Genomic DNA, 22,731 nt, shown 5'->3' on the forward strand with positions numbered 1-22,731 from the left:
CTCCTCTCAGTCTATATAAACTATAGTATTCCATCCATACAGCTAAGGCTTCTGCAGTAGTAATCAAATAATGACTAGAGTGCAGTTATGTAAGTAAAGTTACCACAGCAGTAGATGCTCAAATCATCACTGCCACAGTATCTGCTGTCCCCGTTCCATCCCCCTTGTTTTTGCTGTGGTTTTTTTTTTTGTTTTTTGTTTTGAGAATGTGGATATTTAACTTGTTTCACATAATATCGTCCTCTTTCAGGATACTAGCCTCCCCTTACAGTTGCTGTGAAAGATCTGAATGGCTTTGCATTCAGACCACTGATGTTCTACAGCTCTTCTTGAGCTATCAGTGGTTTAGGCGCATGTAAATTGCCCTTAAGCTTTAGAAGCTGGCTGGTTGTGATCATGTGAACATCTACTGTTATGGTCAGTTTACTTACACAACTATACTTTCACGTGATCTTGCCTGCATGGTAACTTGTGACTCAATTCAGTATTATGCGTCTAAGAATCTGCAGTATTACTATAGTTTCAACTGACTCTTCAAAACACTCCCAAATACAAAAATTACCATTAAAACTAAACTTTTTACCGCCAAGTCTTAAGACGTCATGCATTGTACTTAGCAGATTCACTGCATTTTTTGTCTGTCATTTGTTGTCATATGTCATTACTGTGATTTATGATTACCATTTCTGCTTTGTAATCCAATATGTAAGGCGATGTACATTATGTTTGCAAACAGAAGTGCTGTTTTCTAATTTGTTGGTATTCTTTCTTTCACCTGGACCAACCTGAAGTTAATAGTTCTTTTTGGATCAGTCCACTATCCCATTTAAAATGCAAATAAAATTAATAAAAAGTAATAATAACGCAGTACAAACTTGTCATCATATTCCAAGTACCAAATGACTTGAAATGAATCACTTGTATGTCTGAAAGCATGTTGCTGTGGAAAATGATTTTACAGCACATGGTTTCTCACTTAGGTAGCAAGCTTTCTATTAAAACAAGCATTTGTCAAGAAATAGACACATATTATTGTAAATGAACATTGTTAGTAAAAATATCCATGCATACGTCCATCCATAACACTTTTATTTCCAATTTTTACACATGGGGTTGGGGTGTCACTTCAACGGTGATGATCATCTAGAGCCAATGCTCACACTGCTGGATGGGTAGCCCTATTATAGTGTTTTAAAAATGTATGACTGTTTTGTCAATCATCACAAAGTACAAATTTATTTAACAGGGTGCAGATTGCTTTATCAAGCAGTAGCGGCAAAAAAACAATGTATACAGTTATCTAGCAAGAACGGAAAAAAAAAAAAAAAAAAGAAATAAACTCATACAGGACTTGAAATGGGGAACATGATTAGTCCAGAATGATGATTTACAGCATGGCTTGCATGGAGTATGCCCCTTCATATTTCTCTCTCCCTCACTCCTCCCATACTGCTTTAGTTCATACCAGTATGAGTAAATATTCAGCAACAACATATGCTTGATATCCAGCAGAAGAGTGTTATGAAGGAGTGCATGTACGTTTTATAGTATGTACAGATGGAGAAGACTGGAAAAGTTCTGTGAACATTTACCTTTTGTTAATTCTTTGTTTTTACCTACTTGTTAAGTGTAAAAAAAACTACTACTGTTTGCAACCAATTTGTTTTTTTTAATAAGTTAATACTAAAGACAAGTTTAGTTCTTTGCTGACTATACGGACTGTGAAAAGAAAAAAATGCAGATTACAGTGTGACAGTGTAGGTATTACACAATGTATCTTATCCTTTTGTCCCTTTTAGGCAATGCGAAAGGGAGCCTCCCAAACAGTTGTGGGCTTGGTATTTGGATGTTACTCCCTGGTTACTCTGTCAGCTGCACCTCTACTTGGCACATTTGTAAGTATGAAAACATCACTACTATCTATAAACAAGGTATTTTCACTACTATCTATAAACAAGGTATTTTTATATAAATTACGACCAAGACAAAGTTGTAGTTCTTTTCTGACTCTACTGTCTGTTAAAAATAACTCACTAATGATATTGTATTTTCTTCCATTTGCAGAGGTTATATTAAGACTTATTTCCATTTTTTAGATGGTACATTTAATTTATGGTCTGGTAGTTCCCTTATTATTGACGAATTTGTACAATATTTAAATCAAACTGCTACGTTTTTACCTTTAAAGGTCAGTACAATGAAGAATCAGTTGACTTTTTGGACACAAGCATTTCTAAAGATGAAAAGCAGGGATAGTTTGTATCTACAGTTTTGAGAAAAGAGATGTACTCGAACAGTCTGTTACATTTTAACAATCATCATCTATGTGGCAGAAGAAAAATGCTGTAAAAACACAGTTCATTAGACTATCTCACCTGGTGTCTGAGGACAGTATCAGAATGTTTAGGGACAGAAATTATCCTTTACATTTTGTTGAAGGTTTGATGGATGAGGTGGTGAAGGAAAGAGGTAGTTACAAACCCATATTAAAATACTGACTGGGGATTTTGGGGAGTAATTGCTGTGAAAGGATTCTTGATTCAAGTAGACCCAATGGGTATATACAACCTTGTTGTTGCCTCACAGCAAGAGGTTCTCCCGTTCGATTCTCGGCTGGAGTGTGGGGAGTGGCTTCTGTGTGGAGTCTGCATGTCCTCCCCGTGGTTGGGTGGGTGTTTGAAAGACATGCGTAAATGGGCGTGCCTTCGATGAAGGTTGAACGTTGAGCTGGCACCTCGGTGTTCGTGAAAATCTACTGCCAATCATTAGCGGACTGGAGTTCCGCTGTGGCGACCCCTAACCGGGAAAAGCCGAAAGACAAACAACAACAACAACTGTAGAACATATGTGTGTAGTTTCAGTAGTGCAAGTAGGGACATCAAGAATATATTAACACTTAATTGGGTTAGGTATATTAAAACACAGGGGTTAGAAGAAAAATTGGGTCAGAATCCCACTATAGTTTATAAGAATGGAATGAATTTAAAGAATAGATTTGAGAGTATATCTAACAGGAACTGGGGGAACAACATGGCTGCTAATGGAATGAATAAATGTTGGGCTTGCAGCCAATGTGTATCACAGTGGGAAATTATCCAAGATCTATATACCCCAATGAGAAATTGAATTGCAACACATTGGGGGTTCTTTATTTAGCCCACTGTTGTACCTGCCCAGTTTTCTACATAGGGAAGACCATAAATACATGAAAGTTGAGAATTTATCAGCATAATTATGCAATAGAAGGAAAGACATAAAGAATAATGCCTTGTATAAACATTACAATTTGTGTGGAAATTTTAAAAAGTTTTTGTTTTTTATATTGGAGAAAGTACCGCACTTTGAGAGGGGAGGTGATTGAGGATCCCGTGTAGAGAGATGTGATCTGCACTGGCAGTTATTATTGAATGCAACAAATCCACCTGGCATCAGTGGCAGTAATTTATGTATTATATATATATATAAAGGTTTTAAGTGTTTTGTCGATTTAGTTATTTTTTAGATGCATTATAACATTTCCAAGTTTTTATATTTAATGTAGCATTTTACACACTAGATGACAGTGTCGACTAGAATATTTAAAAGTTTGTGAAGTGAGAGCAGTTTTAATCTGAAGAAGTCCATGGTTTTCATGTGGATGAAAGCGCTTATATTTTTTAAGAAACTTCATACCTGGAGTTTGGGGGCATCTGCGGTTATTGTTTTAATTGTTATAATGTATGTATAAGCTAGCAGTAAACCTCATATGGCAACTTTTTATTTTTATTTATTTAAGTTTGTCTACTAGGGTAGTCCACTAATTCCATGGACCCAATTACAAGCACAGCCTGGGTGTTTAGGAGCTTGTGTCCTGATAGTTGAAGACTGAGTGTTAAATCCCCAATTAAATGGTCCACAAAAATTACTTGAAAGCATATAAGGATCCAGCTGACCTTAAATAATAAAGAAGATAGAGTTTCAAAATGTAATTAGTCTTGCATTAAAGAAGACTGATTAATGTTTTTCATATTAGATGTATGTCATAGATTTTAATACTGCAGGCATTTCAGATACATTTAAAGTCTTAAAACAACCTTTGAGCCACAGTTGTTGTTTTATTGTTTTTTTTTTTAGAAAATTCAATATCCTTCAATTAAAAGACATAAAAATATACAGTCAGTCAGAAAACTTGTTATATACTGTGGTATGACATGTTTCACACAGATTCGGATGACAGATAAATACTACTTTTATTTCCTGATCTTCCTACAGTTATACTTATTGGATATGTATCATTGTATGAATAATACCTTAGCATTTTATTCACACAATTGCAAAAAAAATGTCTTACATTTGTCCTTTGCAGTAGTAAAAAGTTATCACTCTCCTGACCTTACTACATCTTTATCAAAGCTCAACCACCATTTCTGTCTTTCAAACTGTGCCCTCATTTTCCCACAGATATCTTTTGCCTGAAAGATATAATCACTTGAATACTGCAGACTTCTTTGAGGTACTTAACTTCTTGTGTGTGTGTGTGTGTGTGTGTGTGTGTGTGTGTGTGTGTGTGTGTGTGTGTGTGTGTGTGTGTGTACGTGCGCGTGTGTATGTGTATGCCAAACAGACCAGCAGTGGTAGTGAATATCACTCCTGCAAGTGTCACATTTGGTTGCGGTTTTATGCCATGGTCACAAACATCAGCAATAACAAAAATCTACTCAAAATGAAGAGTGAATTTAAATTTAATTTCAAATTTCAGATTCCCTGGCATGATGCCAGGGAATCTTCTTGGGCTAGGCTTATATAGGCTCCAGGGTCATTAGTCTAGTACACACCTATGAACCTGTATTCAAATGGGAGGACAGAACCTCCACGTCTTCATATAGGATAGTTTTATCTCTGTATGTAATATGTATATTATATAACAGAATGTAATTAAATCAATGATCAGTGCACCTTGGAGAAAGAAGAATTTGAAAATTATGCTTTTCATACTCATCAGTGGGCATAACAGTGGGCACAGCAGCATTGATACCATGGTATGCTACCCTCATTTTTACGTTAAGACACCAAATCAGTGATGAAAACTTTTGATAAAAAGAACATCATGAATTAAACCCTACATGAGCAACTCATTTGTTAGTAGTACAACAGCTTATTATCAGTACAGTATAAAATATTTAAGTAGTACCATCACTGTAGTCATGATTGTCATGATGTAAGTTAGTATATAGTGCTGTCTTTCTCTGTGGCACATAATATATGTTGCTCATAACACATCACATTACTGTGTGGTATAACTGCTGATAATTCATTTTGTTAACCATGAAAGGCTAGATTTTATCTTTTTTTCTACTAGGCTGTGAAAGCAAAGCAATTATGATTTTATGGCCACTTTCCAGTTATAGAAGATGGTGATTTTTTTTCTTGACTAAAACGTGTTAGGACAAACTGCACCTGAGCACTGCCCATGCCGAATAGTTCATTTTCTAGCCAGATGTTTACAGTGATGCCCTTTTTGTGGTTGATATTTTTCCAGACAGAAATGAGTACGTGTGTGTGTGTGTGTGTGTGTGTGTGTGTGTGTGTGTGTGTGTGTGTGTGTGTGTGTGTGTGTCTTTCTGTCTGTGATGTGCTTGAATTCTGAATTATTTTTGTGTTAATGCTATTTTCTGTCTGTTATGTATGCTTGTTGGAATAAAGCTGGTATAAAGAAAGGTAAGAGCTTATTGCCTTTATAACATCTTCCACAGTGGCATCCAAGAATGCAGCACACTCTGCTTTTTATGATAATTAATGAATTTGAAACATATTATGGATATATGTAAAACTCCCACAAAAAGCAACAAGTTATGATCAAATATGTTCAACAAAATATAAATAATATTTCAGATTTAATTTATAATGGTCCTACATTAGATACCATTAAAAAATTATCTTCTATTTGGCAGAAAGAATGAACTCAGGATATCATTAATTACCAGTCAATTATTTTTAAAGATTTCATCAATTTATTAACTCCTTATATCATTAAAGCAGTAGAACGTTTGATTAAATCTCCTGATATGGTTGACCCTTTTCCTTTGGCTATAATTATATTAATAAAAAAACTGGAAATGATTAAACAGCTTTAGAAAATTATGGATCTATTGCTTTATAGAATGCTGTGTATAAACTAATAGCAAAGCATTTGAATCAATCTATATTAGATATTTTTGGGATAGTGTCATGTATCAGTTTGGTTTTATACCTGGTAGCTCAGTGTCACTACCAATGCAATTAATACAAGCTTCTTTTTTGCATTTTACTAAATAATACAAATACTTTAAATTCACAGGTAGCTTAGTTTTTATGCTCAAAAAGCATTTGATTCCATTAACAGAAGTTACTTATTTTATATACTTAAATATGTTTGGCTAGGCTTATATAGGCCCTAGGGCCAATAGCTTAGTACCTACCTATGAACCTATGAACCATCAATTATAAGCCGCGGTGGTACAGCGGTAGCGTTGTTGCCTCACAGCAAGAGGTTCTCCTGTTCGATTCATGCTGGAGTGCCTTCTGTGTGGAGTCTGCATGTCCTCCCCGCGGTCGAGTGGCCTCCGAAAAACATTTGTGAATAGGTGTGCCTTCGCTGAAGGTTGGGCATCGGGCTGGCAACTCGGCACCATAAAAAATCTACTGCCAATCATTAGCGAACTGGAGTTCCGCTGTGGCGACCCCTAACTGGGAAAAGCCAAAAAGACCAACAACAATCTCAATGCTGTTTTTTTATGTCTAAATACTAACAGTTAACAATTCAGATTCTACAATAACTTTCCAAATCTATAGAATAAGTCAGGGATACCCAATTCCTGAGCAGTATTTCTTTTAGCTTTTAATCCAATTATTAATATTACAATTTCTGATAAGACCATAGTTCCTTTAAAAATATAAGATTCCTCATCTAAGATACTTAACATATGTAAATGACTTAATGTTAATTGTTAAATCACTTTATTATTCATTACAGCATCTTTTTACAAAATTAAGATAAATATACTTGATTACTGGTTTCACATTTAATAAATAGAAAACTAAAGTTGCATTGATACAGAAAGAATCTGCATTTTCTAAAAATATTAATATAGTGAATAGCCTTACATTTTTAGGATGGACTTTTTCTTCACAAACCTATCACATTTTAGCACATCAATTAACAGAAACAGATAACAACATGCAGCATTTATCAAATTCCTGGTTCAATTTACAATTATCATTCACAGGAAAACTACATTTTTATAAGATTAAAATCTATCCTCATTGATTCTTGTATATTCAAACATGCTACTTCTAGCAGATCCATTTTGGTATAGTAAAATTAGATTGGGTCTATATTAAATCAGCGAATGCTTAGAAAAGCGAACACTGATTTATCGACCCCATGTAAGCGAAAGCTTACAATCCAGAACACTTAGAACAGTGATTTTTTTTCCTAGGGAAAAAAAATGCTGTTCCAAAAAAGAAAAAGAAAACAAAACTTTAAAACATTACGTAAAGTGGGGGGCTGTGCCCCCCACAGCCCCCCTACTTAAATACACTAACTCTAGGGGTTGGGAGGGTGGCCTAATGGTTAAGGTGTTTGCCTTACAAACACAAGGCGCAGGGTTTGAGGTTCTAGTCTAAATAAGGATAATTGCTAAAATAAAATGGCTCTCAAGGGCAGTTAGCTTAGTACTAATCTATGAACCTATGAACCTATGAGATTGCACTACAGTGACAAAAACGGCAAATTAACAAAGGTGGCCAAGCGATTTTTTTCCCAGGGAAAGAATTTGCTTATATGCCATTTTGGTATTTTGCCGTTTCGTGCTTTCAAGTTCAATCAAGACGCATTCTTTCGAATGCGTCTTCGATCATATAATAGGGAACCATTAGATTATATGGTTTAGGTACTTTTAGTGAAAAGGACATTCTAAGGTCCCTTATAAGTTTTTTATAAGGTCAAATGTTATTTAACATTTGTTTACCAGGAAATTCTGACTTGGAATAAGACAATTTTCAGCCGAGGCCTGAGGAGAAGTGCTCTAGATGCATGTCTTTGTAATGTGGGAGGAAACTGGAGCACCCAGAGGAAACCCATATAAATTCAGGGAGGTCATGCAGACTACACACAGAAGGCACCCCAGCCAAGAATCAAACCACAGAACCTCTTGCTGTGAGGTGGCAACGCAAACCACTGCACCACTGAGCCGCACACACCATTGTGCTGTCCATGTAATATAAATTTAATATACAATATAAAATTTGATAACAATGTTAAAGTCAATAAACTGCTTTTTTAAGAATCTGGATTATTTTATATGAAACAATTTGATAGATTCAAAGTTCTCTGTTTTTAATTTGTCTGACAAGTAGGATTTTCTACATGGTGGAAATCCTGCAAGCTCGGATATTTAAAGATCTATGTTTTATTATTCTGTGGAAACTTGCTAATAAGTATAATACATAAATTCCTAAAATAGATTTACCTGATTTTGAAATCCGTTATATTCATGTTTACTTACTATGGTTAAATGGACTCAACATAACAGATAAAATGTTAAAGAGTTATTTTTCAGAGGATCCAGCCTTTTCAAAGACTTCTGTGTAGAAGGAAGAGTTTACAAATGATGCTATGTTATTTGAGGTTATGGAAAGGAGAAGAAGAAAAATGTTTCTCAAGTTCTTTTGTTCCAATATCAGAAATCTATGGAAAGAATACAACTTTAGCTTATTCATAAGTTCAACCATCTGAATTACAAGCCTTTCAAACTATAAAAGGTAAATGGAATCAAGGTATACCTAGTCCTATGGAGTTATAGGAATTACTTTTTTTCTGTGGTAGAAATATGTTTTATTAAAATCATATAGGAATAAGGTTATCCAGCAAAAGAAAAAAAAAACATTCTTAGGACTTATTTAACTCCATAAAGATCTGGATGGTCTTGTCATGATAAATACTTTTGGCACAGATGAGGTTCAATAGGTTCTTGGAAGCATGTTTGTGGGATTGTCTTATTTTTTTAGCTGATAATGTAGAAATTAAACTAGGGCCTGTATGGTGGGAGCTTAATTAAATATTTCTGACACTACTGGCTTTTAAAATTTGGTTTGAATGCCAAATGGTATCCATCAATCATGAAATATTATTATGTAAAACAGTGAAAAATCTTTCAAATTTCTTGAAACAAAGCTTCCAGTAACATAAACTTTTGAAATTATATATATATATATATATATATATATATATATATATATATTCATTACACTTCTACAGATTTATTTCTCTGCTGTGACACCATGCAATGTCTGTGCATTGGGAAAGCAGCACAAACATTGAGGATGTGAGGACAGCCTCCATGAGTTTTTTAATCGGTCTGTACACTCTAAAAGAAAGGTGTACCACATGATGTGTAGCTTTCTGTAAATAGATTATTAGTATGCAAAGCTAAACATTCCACATATACAAAAAAGATACGTGTCTTCATCTGGACTGGGAAGGAACATGGCATACATGTCTTAGGACTAGGAGAACTAGAAACAGCCTAGCAGCACTGGTGCATATACGTGATGCCCAGTGGCACTACACTGATATTCAATGCACACATACATGCCACTAGTGGCTCACTGAAATGGTCGACCATTCTGGAGTGCACAACATGGCCCTAGTTTTAGATGTTGAGCATACTGATGGTAAACGTTTAACTAATTCATCTCACAAAATGAAGAGCTCATGTTTTTATTTACTGGGTAGTGATAAATAGACAACATAATAGCAGGAGGTATGAGTTGGATGTTTCCCATGTTGTACCAATGAAGTACACATTAGATCCTATAGATATGCATATAGGGGCACTAATCCCCTGCAGATGTAGTTCTGTTTCCATACTGCAGTATCCATTAGTGGTAGCATATCCAACTAGTTGGCAGACAGCAGTCAGTTTCAGTCACACTGTGGAGACTGACACTTATACCTTTGATTTCTGTTTTTATCACACTTTCCCTTCTTCTATGTACAGTCATTGTATATTTTCCCTTTTACAATTCTTCTTCTTTTAATCTGATCTTCCACTGTTTTAATTACTCATGTTTTGAGTACAGAGACTAGGATTTCCATGATTGTTTTCTGTGCCTTCCCTCTTAGATAGTTTAAAGGCTTGGAAATTAACCACTTAAAACTGTTATAGGGTTACTCTTCCACAAAAATGGATACCATGACAGGGAAAAATACATTGTTTTACTGGCTTTCAAAGACTTTATGCTCCTACACTTTTTTCTTTTTTATGTAACTGGTAGTACATGTTGCAGATAAAGCTGCAGCTATTGAAAAGAATAATAATTAGGTCTCACTGAACATAGCCCTTATTATGTGTTTTTAAGATGGACACCTAGAGAGTCACCTCTTGAGCTTTGCTCTAAATGTAAATTTCTTGGCATTCATGTCTCAAAACAAATAATGTTTAATAGCTGAGCTTTACTGAGTTTCTTTTGTGTTTCTAACATCACAGCAGATTACTTTTTAGTATCAGTGGTAAGATTGTTTGTGGTGAACCATTTGCAATTCTGTGCAAAATCATTTTGGTATGGTTTATTTAAATATACTGCAAGATTTATGTTAGTTCATAGTTCATAGGTTAGTACTAGGCTAACTTCCCTTATGGGCCATTGTAAGATTAACCAATTTCCCCATGTGAGAATCAAACCCTGTACCTTGTGTCTTTAAGGTAAACACCTTAACCATTATGCCAACCTCCCACCCATGTTTCCATTGTAAATACAGCATTGCCTTCATAAAGAGTGGATATTTGAGAGATAATTAGGAAGACTGTCAATAAAAAGGGAAAACCAATGGCCCTAGCACTGAGCCTTGTGGTCCTATTTTCTAATCCTGGTTTCTGAGTATGAATTGTTACGATATACTACAAAAGTCCTTATGTTGAAGTAGTTTTAGAATCATTACACAACTACCTCCTGTGAAAAGCTTACTTTAGTCAATTGTTGAAGTAATGAGTTTGTCATCTGTTTCAAGAGCACATCTAAGGTCAACCCCAAAAATCTTTGCTTTTCTCTTTACTAAAATTTAATAGTTTATTTGATGTATATAGTGCTGTTAGAATGCTATAGTTGTATTGAAAACTGTAGTCTTTGTCAGTGAGTATGTCACGCCTTTGTATCTATTCCAATATTTGTAAATTAGCTTTTCAAGTATTTTAGCAATGGAACAAGTGTTAAAAACAGGGTGATTATCCCTTATACCATATTTCCCAGAAAATAATACCGGGTCTTATATTCTTTATCCCAGCGAAATGTGCATTAGGCCTTACTATTAGGGGATGCCTTATTTACCTGCACCGTACAACAATCTACCTTTATTCATTTATTCATGTACAAAAATTGACATTAATTAATGAACACAAATCGACATTTCTTCATGTACAAAAATTGACATTTATTCATGTACACCAATTGACATTTATTTTGTACTTTTCTATTACTGGAGAACAGTTCTAATAACGGGTTAAAAATTCTGTGTGAATTCCACATAAACAGTGCAACAAACATTTCAAGTCCAGAATATCTGCACCTTGGCTTTCACAGTTATTCAAATACAGTCATGTCATCTTCTTCTGGGACATTGTCATAAGTGTCCAACCCCTGAATTTTGGCCTGAATTTCTTGCATCTCCATTTCCTGTAGCACCATTGACCCCAGTCTGTCATGCCTAGCAGTTGAGCTCTCCTTAAATAGCACTGGTTGTCCAAGTAGCCTGCTCTTGTGCATTGGTAACACAGCTGTCAGTGATTTTATCCCATGAATTTTTCACCCAAGTCACGACCTCTTGGAGGCTAGGCTTCACAAAGTTTCCATACTGATTTCTCTGTATTCTGTTTTCAATGTAGTCATTGAGTTCCATGCACAAATGGTCCTTGAATGGCTTGTTTATTGCAATATCAAGAGTCTGGAGATAGGCATTCATTCCTGTGGGAATCATTACTTGATCTATTCTCCTCCATGCTAGGAATTTCTTTGTTTCTTTAGCACAGTGAGTGCTGGCTGAATCCCAGACTAGCAGACCTCTTTTGCCTCCTCGCAAAACAAGCGGCAGCATTACATCGACCCACTTCCTTATAACTGCTTGTGTGCACCAGGCTTTTTTGGTTTCAAGAATGTAAATGCCTGAAACATATTCAGTCTTATCTTTCTTGCCCTTACTAATGATTAGAGGTGACGTTTTCTTTCCATCTAGACAAATTGCCAAAATACAGGTAACACGTACACTCTCATAACCAGTGGAGGGAATGTAGATTGACGAGGCACGCCTCTGATCAATTGTTGTTTGAGATCCTTGGCCCATAAACACTGCAGTTTCATCTATAGCAATCATGTTTGAGAGTTGGTATTTAGAAAACTCAATGCCATCAACAAAGGACTTGAACACAAGTGCACGTTTAATAACTTCAGTACCTTTCAGCTTGAACAGTGTTGTTGATCTTTTTAGAGACAGTTCATATCGCTGAAGGAAGCCATCCAGCCAATGTTGTGATGCTTTGAATTATTCTGTGGAAATCTCTAACTGTGGTACTATTGCAAGGGCAAAGGCTTGAATATCAGCCCTGCACACAACCAAAGCCTTTGCTCTCCTGTTAGAAATACACTCCCAGATGATGTCTTCAAGCTCAAGATATAATGGTTGCTGACCTGATCCACACTTACACTTCTTAGCATTTCCCTCGTCAGCCTGTTGACTGAGGTTAACGTATGCTGCTCACCATTTTCGGACAATTCGGAGATCTAACTTCTTCTCTTTACAGAAAGCCGTCAGGTTCTTTCCACAGGAGTCGTCCACAATTCCTTTCTTGTACTCGATGGAATAGCTCTTTCTTTTTGCACTCATCTTGTCTGGGGGGGGGATTAATTGAAGACTTACGTGACCAGAGTGGCAACACAAAATGGTGCTGGTTATGAAGGGAAGACACTACCACAGCTGCTCATTACCATGAGCATGCACTTCCCATGCATTGTCTGTACTTTGACCGATCAAAGTACACCTGCATGGGTTTATGGGCCAAAGATCTCAACCATCAAGTGTGAGTGATGATTAAGTTACAGTAAGAATCGGAACGGGGGCTTATTTTTGGTGTAGGGCTTATATCATGAACACCCTGGAAAAACCATGCTTGGCCTTACTCCCTGGTTAGGTCTTATTTAGAAAGAAATATGGTAGTTGTATAAGAACTAACCTCTGGGAGGGACAACGCATCATTTGGATGAGAAGTTGAAATGAGGTCTCACTACCTGAGTTGGTGGTAGCTCAGGTGGGTATAAAAGATACCATTGAGCTTACTGAAAAGAGTGTAGAACATTAGTTATATCACATCATAATTCAATATTTACACATCATATATTTCACATTATTTACATTCTTTTTCTTTTCTTCAACGTCATCACATGCTTTTTAAACAGTTTTAACATCAAACACAATAAACAAAAATATATTTTGTCATTCGATCCTCTCTCCTCGTCTGTCTCTCTACAACCATAACTCTGTTCTTCTTAACACTACTGTATAATCTAAAACCAACACTAAAATGGAATAACGAATTACTAGAGTAAAGGCAGAGCACGGACCCTTTATTGTCGGCTTTTCGGTGGGGAGATCCCCACCTTCCTCGAACAAAGATACAGGGCTAATGCCATTCCACATTTTATATAATTCAGACATCAATTAAACTTAATAATTGATTTATTTTAATATTTTAAAAACCTAGTATTTCTTAAATGTATATATATATATATATATATATATATATATATATATATATATATATATATATATGTCTATATATATATAGAACAGAGAAAAGACAATCTACATGAAAATATATATATATATATATATATATATATATATATAATATAATATATATATAATATATATAAAACAATTATGAACAATTCAAAATAGCAAAAAGCATCACTTTTCAAAGTCTAATCACCTCACAACATAATCATTACATAATCATATTATTAAGCATTCTTATTAAGCATTCTTATATTAATAATATTATTAATATTTAAATATATTTTAAATATTTAATTTTTTATTTTTTAATTTTTTTTTTTTTTAAATTAATTGATGTTTAATGACCCACCATAGATTATATTTTTTTTTAAAAATTATTTTTTAAAAGTTATTTTTAAAATAATTTAATTAATACTATATCCTTTCTCTTCTCTATTCCTCCTATCTCTTAAGTGTTTTTAATTTTGTTTTCATTCATTTTAACATTTAATTATTATTAGAGAATTGTATAAAGTCCAACTATTCCAAACTGTTCAAAACTCAAAAACTCCAAAAAAGATTGTGTTCAAGGCCAATCCTTTAATATGTGTGGGCAAAAATAATGTTACCACAAAAAAATGACTGTATAATCCCATGTTTAACTACACAATAATTCCTGATACATACACTGCCATGCATCTCACATTATCCCACTGATCTATTTGTTTCTCATTGCATCTTTTTAACATCCTTACATTCCCCATATAACAACATGTTTGTGTTTATTTCATGAGCATGGTCATAGTAGGCTCTTCTTGAAAATTTTCCTAAAAGACTTTTAGCCTCCTGCATTCTGTTAAAACATGTTCAATTGTTTCTTCTGTACCTCAACTTGTATATAGTCTTTCATTTTTGCCCAGCATTAATCTCCACAGAAAATAACTTATTTCTTCCGCTTCTTTTAACTTTTCCTACCTCTCTTCTATAAAATCTTTTTACTCTATTAATTTTTCCCAAGGTCAAACATAATAAAATTTCACCATCACTGCTTCATACCAACATTTTTTTATCCTTTGAACCCCTCTTTTTAATCTTCATAACCAGATTTTACTTACATTTCCACCCACGTCTTTACTTATGGTACACTGGTATGTATATTCTATCCGAATACTTAACCACTGTGTCTTATACTTAGTCCTAACATAGTTCTTTCCCTTTGTTCCATTTTTATCGGTATCCAATACAAATTTAAAAATACAAAAAAAAAAATACACTACACCAAACTGATTAACCCTAACCTACCTATTTTTTTCTTACAGTGTAACACTTCTTGCTTAATTGGTTTCAGGTCGGAACCCTATGTAAGCCAAATGTCATATTTAATAGTATATTTTTTTACATCCTGGAAAGACATATACTGCCCTGCATAACTTATCTTTCCCAACTTGTATGCATGAATCATATATAGCTTGTTTTAATGGACATGTTATAAGCTTTCCATATCACAGTACTGCTTCTAACATTCACCATAATGTCTCCCCAGTGCTTCATTCTGACTTCTTGCTGCCCAAACATTACACCTAACACACGTATCTCTTGATTAATGAATATATCTCCCCTATTTTTATGACAAACCCAAAACCTTTTTTCGTTACTTTACTTTAATCCAACCTTAACATATTTTCTAATACCTAAATACTTTCCTTCATCCGTCCTTTATTCTTCATAATAACTACCAAATCACCAGTGTATATCATAAACTGAGGTACCTTTATTCCTTCCACTATCTCCCAACTTAAGTTCATCAGTAGTTATTAAGCATGTACCAGAGAGTCCATTGAGGAGCCTAATCCTGTTTTCCCTATAGGGACAGAGCACTGTCTGGTTAAGTGACTTGCTCAGAGTCACACAATAGACCAATGGAGGTTGAAGGAATCAAATCCAGGACAATAGGAAGCAATTTGTTAACAACTCCTAACTTTAATGCTCCGCACTAACTTCCAGACTTTCTGCACTTACTTTCCTGCTGCTCAAAATATCACAGCATTCATTACTAAATTAAGTGGATCTGCTTAAAGGTGTATATGGGTAGGCCTATTATGGTCCCTGTGATCGCTTGTCTAGTATTGCAGTTATATTCCTAAATAATTAACTACATATTGGTCAACCTTGCTTCCCCCGTCTGTATTTTCATTTTTTTTCTATTCATACATTTACTGTCATCCTATTCCACATATATCCATACACTGTTTTAAAAACTTTCATTATTTTATCACTCAAATTATAACTCCTTAATACCACCTGTATTTCCTTATGCTTTACACTGTGAAATGCTTTATGTACTTCACACATCATTACCTTCTCATGTCCCTTTCTCTCATTATAGAATTTATTACCTCCTTTATCAACACTATATCATTAGAGTATATTTCCTTAGTCCCATATGTTCCACTATGTGCTTTTCATCCCTTTATCTTAGATAACTTCATTTGTATAATCTTCATTATTAGACTCTTCATTATTAGAATTTTATAAAAAAAATATTTCCTAACTAGTACTTAATATCTTCTCTCTCTCTCTCTCTCCTTTTTCTCAAAAGGATATTTCATAACATCCTCACATACATATTCACTTTCCTCTCCCACTCTTAACCACTCATTCAATAGATTTACAAACAAATTATTTTCCTCTTTTCCCAATTTCTAATGAAAATCACAGGTCTATCTGGACCTGAAGATCTTTCTTTAAATATAATCACCACCTTCTCCAGTTCTTTATTTTCCTCTTCTGTTATTTTTGCTACCTACCATCTCCCCCAATTCCCCTCCCTTTTATTTCTCATACAGTTCTTCAACATACCTCTCCACTATTATAAAATTCCTTTTTTTATCTGTCGACTCTTTCTCCCTTTTCATTTCTCATCCCTTTTATTCTTCTTTTTTCATATTTCAAACTTTTGTCTAATAAACGTGTCACCTCTTCTTTGTTTTCCTTAACCTACCCTCTCTGCTTTAACAACAAGACCTTTATACATTTTTTTATTTCTGTCATCTGCCTCTCTTTCCTTCAGTACTCTTCTGCCTGTACCCCACCCCCAAAAATTCCTTATATTCTTTAACTACTTGCCTATATGTTTTTTTTTTCTTAATTCCCTTGCTTCACTTTTTACAATCATAGGTTGGTACTAGGCTATCGGCCCTAGGGCCTATACAGGCCTAGCCATAACAATTCCCTTGCTATTTCTTCCCACTCTAATTACTTCCCTTGACCCCTGTCTAGAAAGCATTAAAAAAAATTCTATTTTGCAGCTTAAATTATCAACTACAGTTCTGACCATTTTGAAATGGCCTCATACTTTAATGATTCTCCTGTAACCTACTTATTTCTTAGTTTGTTATATCTGTACCCATAAGCTTTAATTTGATCTTTTTGTCTCTATGATACCAATTTCACATCCTGTCAAAACACATCTGCATTTACTTCATTACACTGTAATATTCTCCTAACTTCATTTTTATAATATTAAATATTAAAATTCACTGTCACAATGGAAAATTGCCTTTTTGCTTTCTTTGCAGTTTTTGAACTTTCTAAATTCAACTTTCCTTTTCTAACTCTAGTCCCTATCAAATTCACTCCTTCTTCCTCCATACCATCCCCTCCTTCTCTACATCCTTTTGTAACACTTCATATTTATCAGGTGTAAGAATGTCATTTACATGCTCCCCTTCCATCTCCTCCAATTCCCTTCAAAGCTGACTAGTCATGAGGAAAAAAAAAGCACTTATTTAGCGCTTTTGACCACACATCAAGCCTTCCAGTCTTAATACCACCAAAACACCAAAAGGAAGGACATGTACATTTCAATTTTCAGAATAGAAGAAACAGGAGCAATTGGTACTTCTGTTCAACTTTAAGATACATAATCTATCCAAGAGAATGTTCAGCAGTTATGAACTACAAGTACTTCAAAAAGGCTTTTCTTTTGTCCCATCTTCAAGAGCCAGTATAATGCAAACAATTATTGATGTGAAAGTTATACATGAAAATTAAAAGTACAGGTTATGTTTAAAGTAAAATGTAACAATTTTAAAGCTGATTCTATTTTTCCCAGTGTTTTCAATCCACCTCTGCACCCTGTCATTCATACTTTTGATTAAACATGTGAGAATGAAGTTAGAAGACTATCAGAAAACACTAGTAAAAAATATTACAATTTGACGGTTGAAGTCATTTAAAAAAGTTGTCCAGTGTTAAAACAATACATACTATGAAGGCAGACAAAGGTGGTGCTACTGCAGTAATGAACAGTACTGATTATTATATGTCGATGTTCTGGAAGTTCAAAAATGAAGCATTTTATGAAGTTCTTACCAGACAAGAAATAAACAAAGCCTTATGGATATATTGTCAGTTAGTTGGTTGACAACTGCATTTTAAGAAGTTATTTCCAAGAACATGTATTAGTTTTTTTTTATAGTGGATGGACCACGTATTAGTAAGTTGTCTGTAATGCCAAAAATACACAAACTTGTGGGTACACTACCATTTAGAATCATAGTGTCATCTCCTGCCTCTAAGTTAGAATCTTTATCTAAGTTTGTTGATAGAGATCTATTTAAAATAGTTCAGGGTATGCCTTACTTTATAAGAAACACTTTGTATTTTTTAAATGAGATTACTGAAACCACAGTTCATGAAGATAATTGGTTGGTTACATTAGATGTCTAATCTTAATATACTGTCATCCCACATGATGTGGGTACAGAATGGGAGGCACATATGATATATAGATGCAAGGACTTTTCTGTTTATTAGATACGATTTTAATTGGGTATAAATGAGCATGAATTATATCATCAAAAGATAGGTGTTACTATGTATGTCAGGATGTCACCCAGTTATGCAAATTTACTTATGGGTTATTGGGAAGAGTTTATTGTTAAGAAAATCAAAAGTATGAATAAAGTCAGACAATATCATCATTTTATTGATATTTTTTTTATTTGAGAAAGTGGTGAGAAAGAATTCAATGAGTTCATTAATAACATTAGCAACAGCACTTCCTTTTTGAGATTCATTTGTCATGAAAACAAAGGAAGAATGAATTTTTTAGATGTAGCAGTTATAAAGTAATAGAACATCAGAGGTTAAGTACCATTAATAGTTACAAAAACACAAACATTAATGCATTATTGCATTACAACAGTATGCACCCTACATATTTAAAGAACAAGGCAGTTAAAAAACAGTGTATTAGAGTTAAGCAGCTTACCAAGTACAGTGAAAAAACTGATGAACTATTAAAGGTACTAAATGATAGACTCATTTTTAGAGGCTATCCACATAAAGTTGTATCTAGTCTTACAGAAGAAATTAAGGAACACAAATGTGATGAGCTGGTTATAAATAAAGTATATGGGTACTAAATTTAATAGGTCCATTTTGATGCATATAGTGAGCTCAATTGATAGTGCCTTAACAAAAGAAATAATCAGTAGCAATTGGAATATTTTAATAGCAAATTATAAAGTTATTAAAGTAGTTGTTAAAAAACTTTTTTCCAAATAAAAAAGGTAGAATCATCACACACGTGTTAGAAGATGCACAGGGTGACACCACACTAGACAAGAAGAGGCTTCATAAACGCCATGCTTGGTCTGTATATAGGTATGTCATAGATAGTCCAACTTTTTTATCCATCAACCAAGAGGACTTATCAGGCACTGGGGTATTTTACTTGTATTTCATCTTTTGTGGTGTTTACTATTCAATGTATCACCCGTGAAGCTTTTTATATAGGAGAAAAGAAATGGACAATTTAAGAAATGGATGTATGAACTTCATTTAGCTGTTTCTTCTTCTTCTTCTTCTTTTGGCTTTTCCCAGTTAGGGGTCGCCACAGTGGATCACCTATCCACTCATGATTGGCAGTGGAGTTTTGCAGTGTTGTGTTGCCAGACCGGCGCCCAGTCTTCCACTTCCACAGAAGGCACTAGCTGTTAAATGGCTTGGGTAAACATTTCATCTCTTGCCATGGTTTCAAAAAAATTTGTTTTTTATATTCTTGATCATATGATAGAAAATTTTAATGGGAGAAGGAATAATTTATTTATTTATTTATTTATTTATTTACTTATTTATTACATTTCAGTGGAGGCCCGGGGAGAAAAGCTCCACAGAATAACATGGTAGATGGTAAACAATAACAATCAATGTATGAATACAGTAGAGGTGATCATGACATGGAGAAATACAGGAGCAAATTAGGTACAATTGAGTAGTAAGCTCTAATTAACATTGAGAAATAAGAAGTAAATCACAGAGCTACAAATTATCTAAACAGTAACTAGGCTACCGCAGCACCACCACCATGGTACAAAACAGTAACTAGATAACAATAATAACAGACTAAATGATAACTAAATCCTGGAAGGATTAACAAGCAGTGAGTCACCTTCAGTTCAGTTTTATAATGCTAGAGAGAATACTCTAGCTAAATCTGGGAAGGGAGAGAAGGGTTGAGGGGGAGTTAGATTATAGGGAAATGAAGTGGCATATTGTATTAAATCTATATGTGTACCCAGGTTTAAATGGAGCTATTATGTATTATGTGCAGTTGTGTACCCAGGATTAAACAGAGCTCTTATGCATTAAATCCATATGTGCAACTAGGTTTCAATGGAGATATTATGCATTAAATCCATATGTGCAACTAGGTTTGAATGGAGATATTATGTATTAAATCCATATGTGTACCCAGGTTTAAATGCTGCTATTACGCATGAAATGCAATTATGTACCCAGGTTTAAATGGTGCTCCTATGTACTAAATGCATTTGTGTACCCAGGTTTAAATGGTGCTATTATGTATTAAATGCATATGTGTACCCATGTTTAAATGGTGATATTATGTATTAAATGCATATATGTACCCAGGGTTAAATAGATCTCTTATGTATTAAATCCATATGTGTACCTAGGTTTGAATGGGGATAATATGTATTAAATGCATACATGTACCTAGGTTTGAAAGGAGCTATTATGTATTAAATGCATATGTGTACCCAGGATTAAATAGTGCTATTATGTATTAAATGAATATGTGTACCCAGGATTAAATAGAGCTATTATGTATTAAATGCATATGTGTACCTAGGTTTGAATGGAGCTATTATGTATTAAACGCATATGTGTACCTAGGTTTGAATGTAGATATTATGTATTAAATGCATATGTGTACCCAGGATTAAATACAGCTCTTATGTATTAAATGCATATTATGTGTACCTAGGTTGGAATGGAGATATTATGTATTAAATGCATATGTGTACCCAGGATTAAATGGTGCTATTATTATCTTAAATACATATTTGTACCCAGGTTTAAATGGAGCTACTATGTATTAAATGCAATTATGTACCCAGGATTAAATGGTGCTATTATGTATTAAATGCATATGTGTACCCAGATTTAAATGGAGCTATTATGTGTTAAATGCGTATATGTACCCAGGTTTAAATGGAGCTGTTATGTTTTAAATGCATATGTGTACCCAGATTTAAATGGTGCTATTATGTATTTAAATGCAATTGTGTACCCAGGTTTAAATGGTATTATTAATTACAAATGTGTTCTAAGGAAGATGAAAAATTCTAGGTGAAGTAAATACTGTGGTAATAACTTTTAACCATATTTATGTTAAATTGAGTCCGTTTTTATCATGTGATATGTCATATGATATTTCAGCTAGTATATCAAGACAGTTTTATTGTCAAGCATTCTAAAGAAGCCCTTATATAGTCAAAAGAACTAAACACGTTTGTTGTTTTTTTTCTCTCATGACTAGTCAGCTTGTTGGTGTTTTGGTTGCTGTCACAACTTTAATTTTGTTTGATGCCTTATCTGTCCACTGTGTGTATGCCATTTCTCCAGCATCAACCTGGAAAAGCCGAAAGACACATTCTTCTTCATAATGCATGCAGCATTTTCTCTTTCTTTTGGTTACAGCCCTCTGGCACCACCTACAGGACAATAGTAGAGGAATGTCCATTGTGCCCTGGCCAGATTTCCCCTAATTAGTATAAATACCACTGGTCTGGTGGAACTACCTAGGTGAGTGAAGTGTAAATAAATAAATACAGAGTGAATAAAATTGAGTGGAATGGATTTGATGAGGGCAGTGAAACTGAACATATGTAGCTGAATTGGAATAGTAGTAATTTTTGTTAGCAATTTAGATTGCAATATATGAAAAGTCAAGTTGTAATTGGGTTTTGTTTAGTCTGAAAGCTCCTGAATGTCTTTTTTGCAAGCAGAAGGGAGTGTAGGACAGGCATTTGTATGTGGATATCCGAGAGTTTGGGATAGAGTGTTATTAAAGAATTTAGTTGAGGGGAATGGGCTAGATATGCTGTTTCTTAGATAATTGATATTTGCTATATTGTTCTGTATCTTGTAGTAATATTTTGTTGATGCTTATATTTCTTATGGCTTAACAGAATCTTTAAGGTACCGTGAGTATGTTGGCTTGCAGTGAACACAGATTACTCACTTTAATCTTGTTGATATTTGTAATATATATATATTTTTCTGTTTTAACCAGTCTAAAGTTTCTAATTTATTTTGCTTGTTATTGCCACTTTTACAATCTCACCAAACTGTATCAGAGCTGTTGATTTATTTTTAAGTTGGTGAGGCAATGGGTCTTGTTGTTGGAGACCTTGTGTTTTCAGAGGAGGAACAGGTGGCCTTGTATGAGTATTAGAATATTGCATGCGGCTGAAAATACTGTCAATGGATCTTGCAAATTGTATACCTGTTTCCAGTGCATCAGCTGTAGCTCTGTTTCCCACTGGGATAAACTAGCCTTGAGTATATAAAGGTTATTATGAACCTAGGTGACATTTTCCTTTTTGAATTTTCAGATGGTCAGAAATGGTCAATGG

At 34.3% G+C, this 22,731-nt stretch overlaps 1 protein-coding gene across 1 annotated transcript in view; it reads left to right on the forward strand.

Moving 5' to 3' along the window:
* The first annotated feature begins 1,803 nt into the window (after window positions 1-1,803).
* Window positions 1,804-22,731, forward strand: part of LOC122797733 (MFS-type transporter SLC18B1-like) — a 235,195-nt gene continuing 214,267 nt past the window's right edge. The window contains exon 1 of the mRNA XM_044066259.1: window positions 1,804-1,895. The gene's annotated coding sequence lies outside the window, so the exon portion shown is untranslated. The remainder of the gene's footprint in view (window positions 1,896-22,731) is intronic.

The sequence above is a fragment of the Protopterus annectens genome, chromosome 3.part1 (assembly GCF_019279795.1).
Source record: "Protopterus annectens isolate FY-2018-M chromosome 3.part1, PAN1.0, whole genome shotgun sequence".
Classification (NCBI taxonomy): Eukaryota; Metazoa; Chordata; order Ceratodontiformes; family Protopteridae; genus Protopterus; species Protopterus annectens.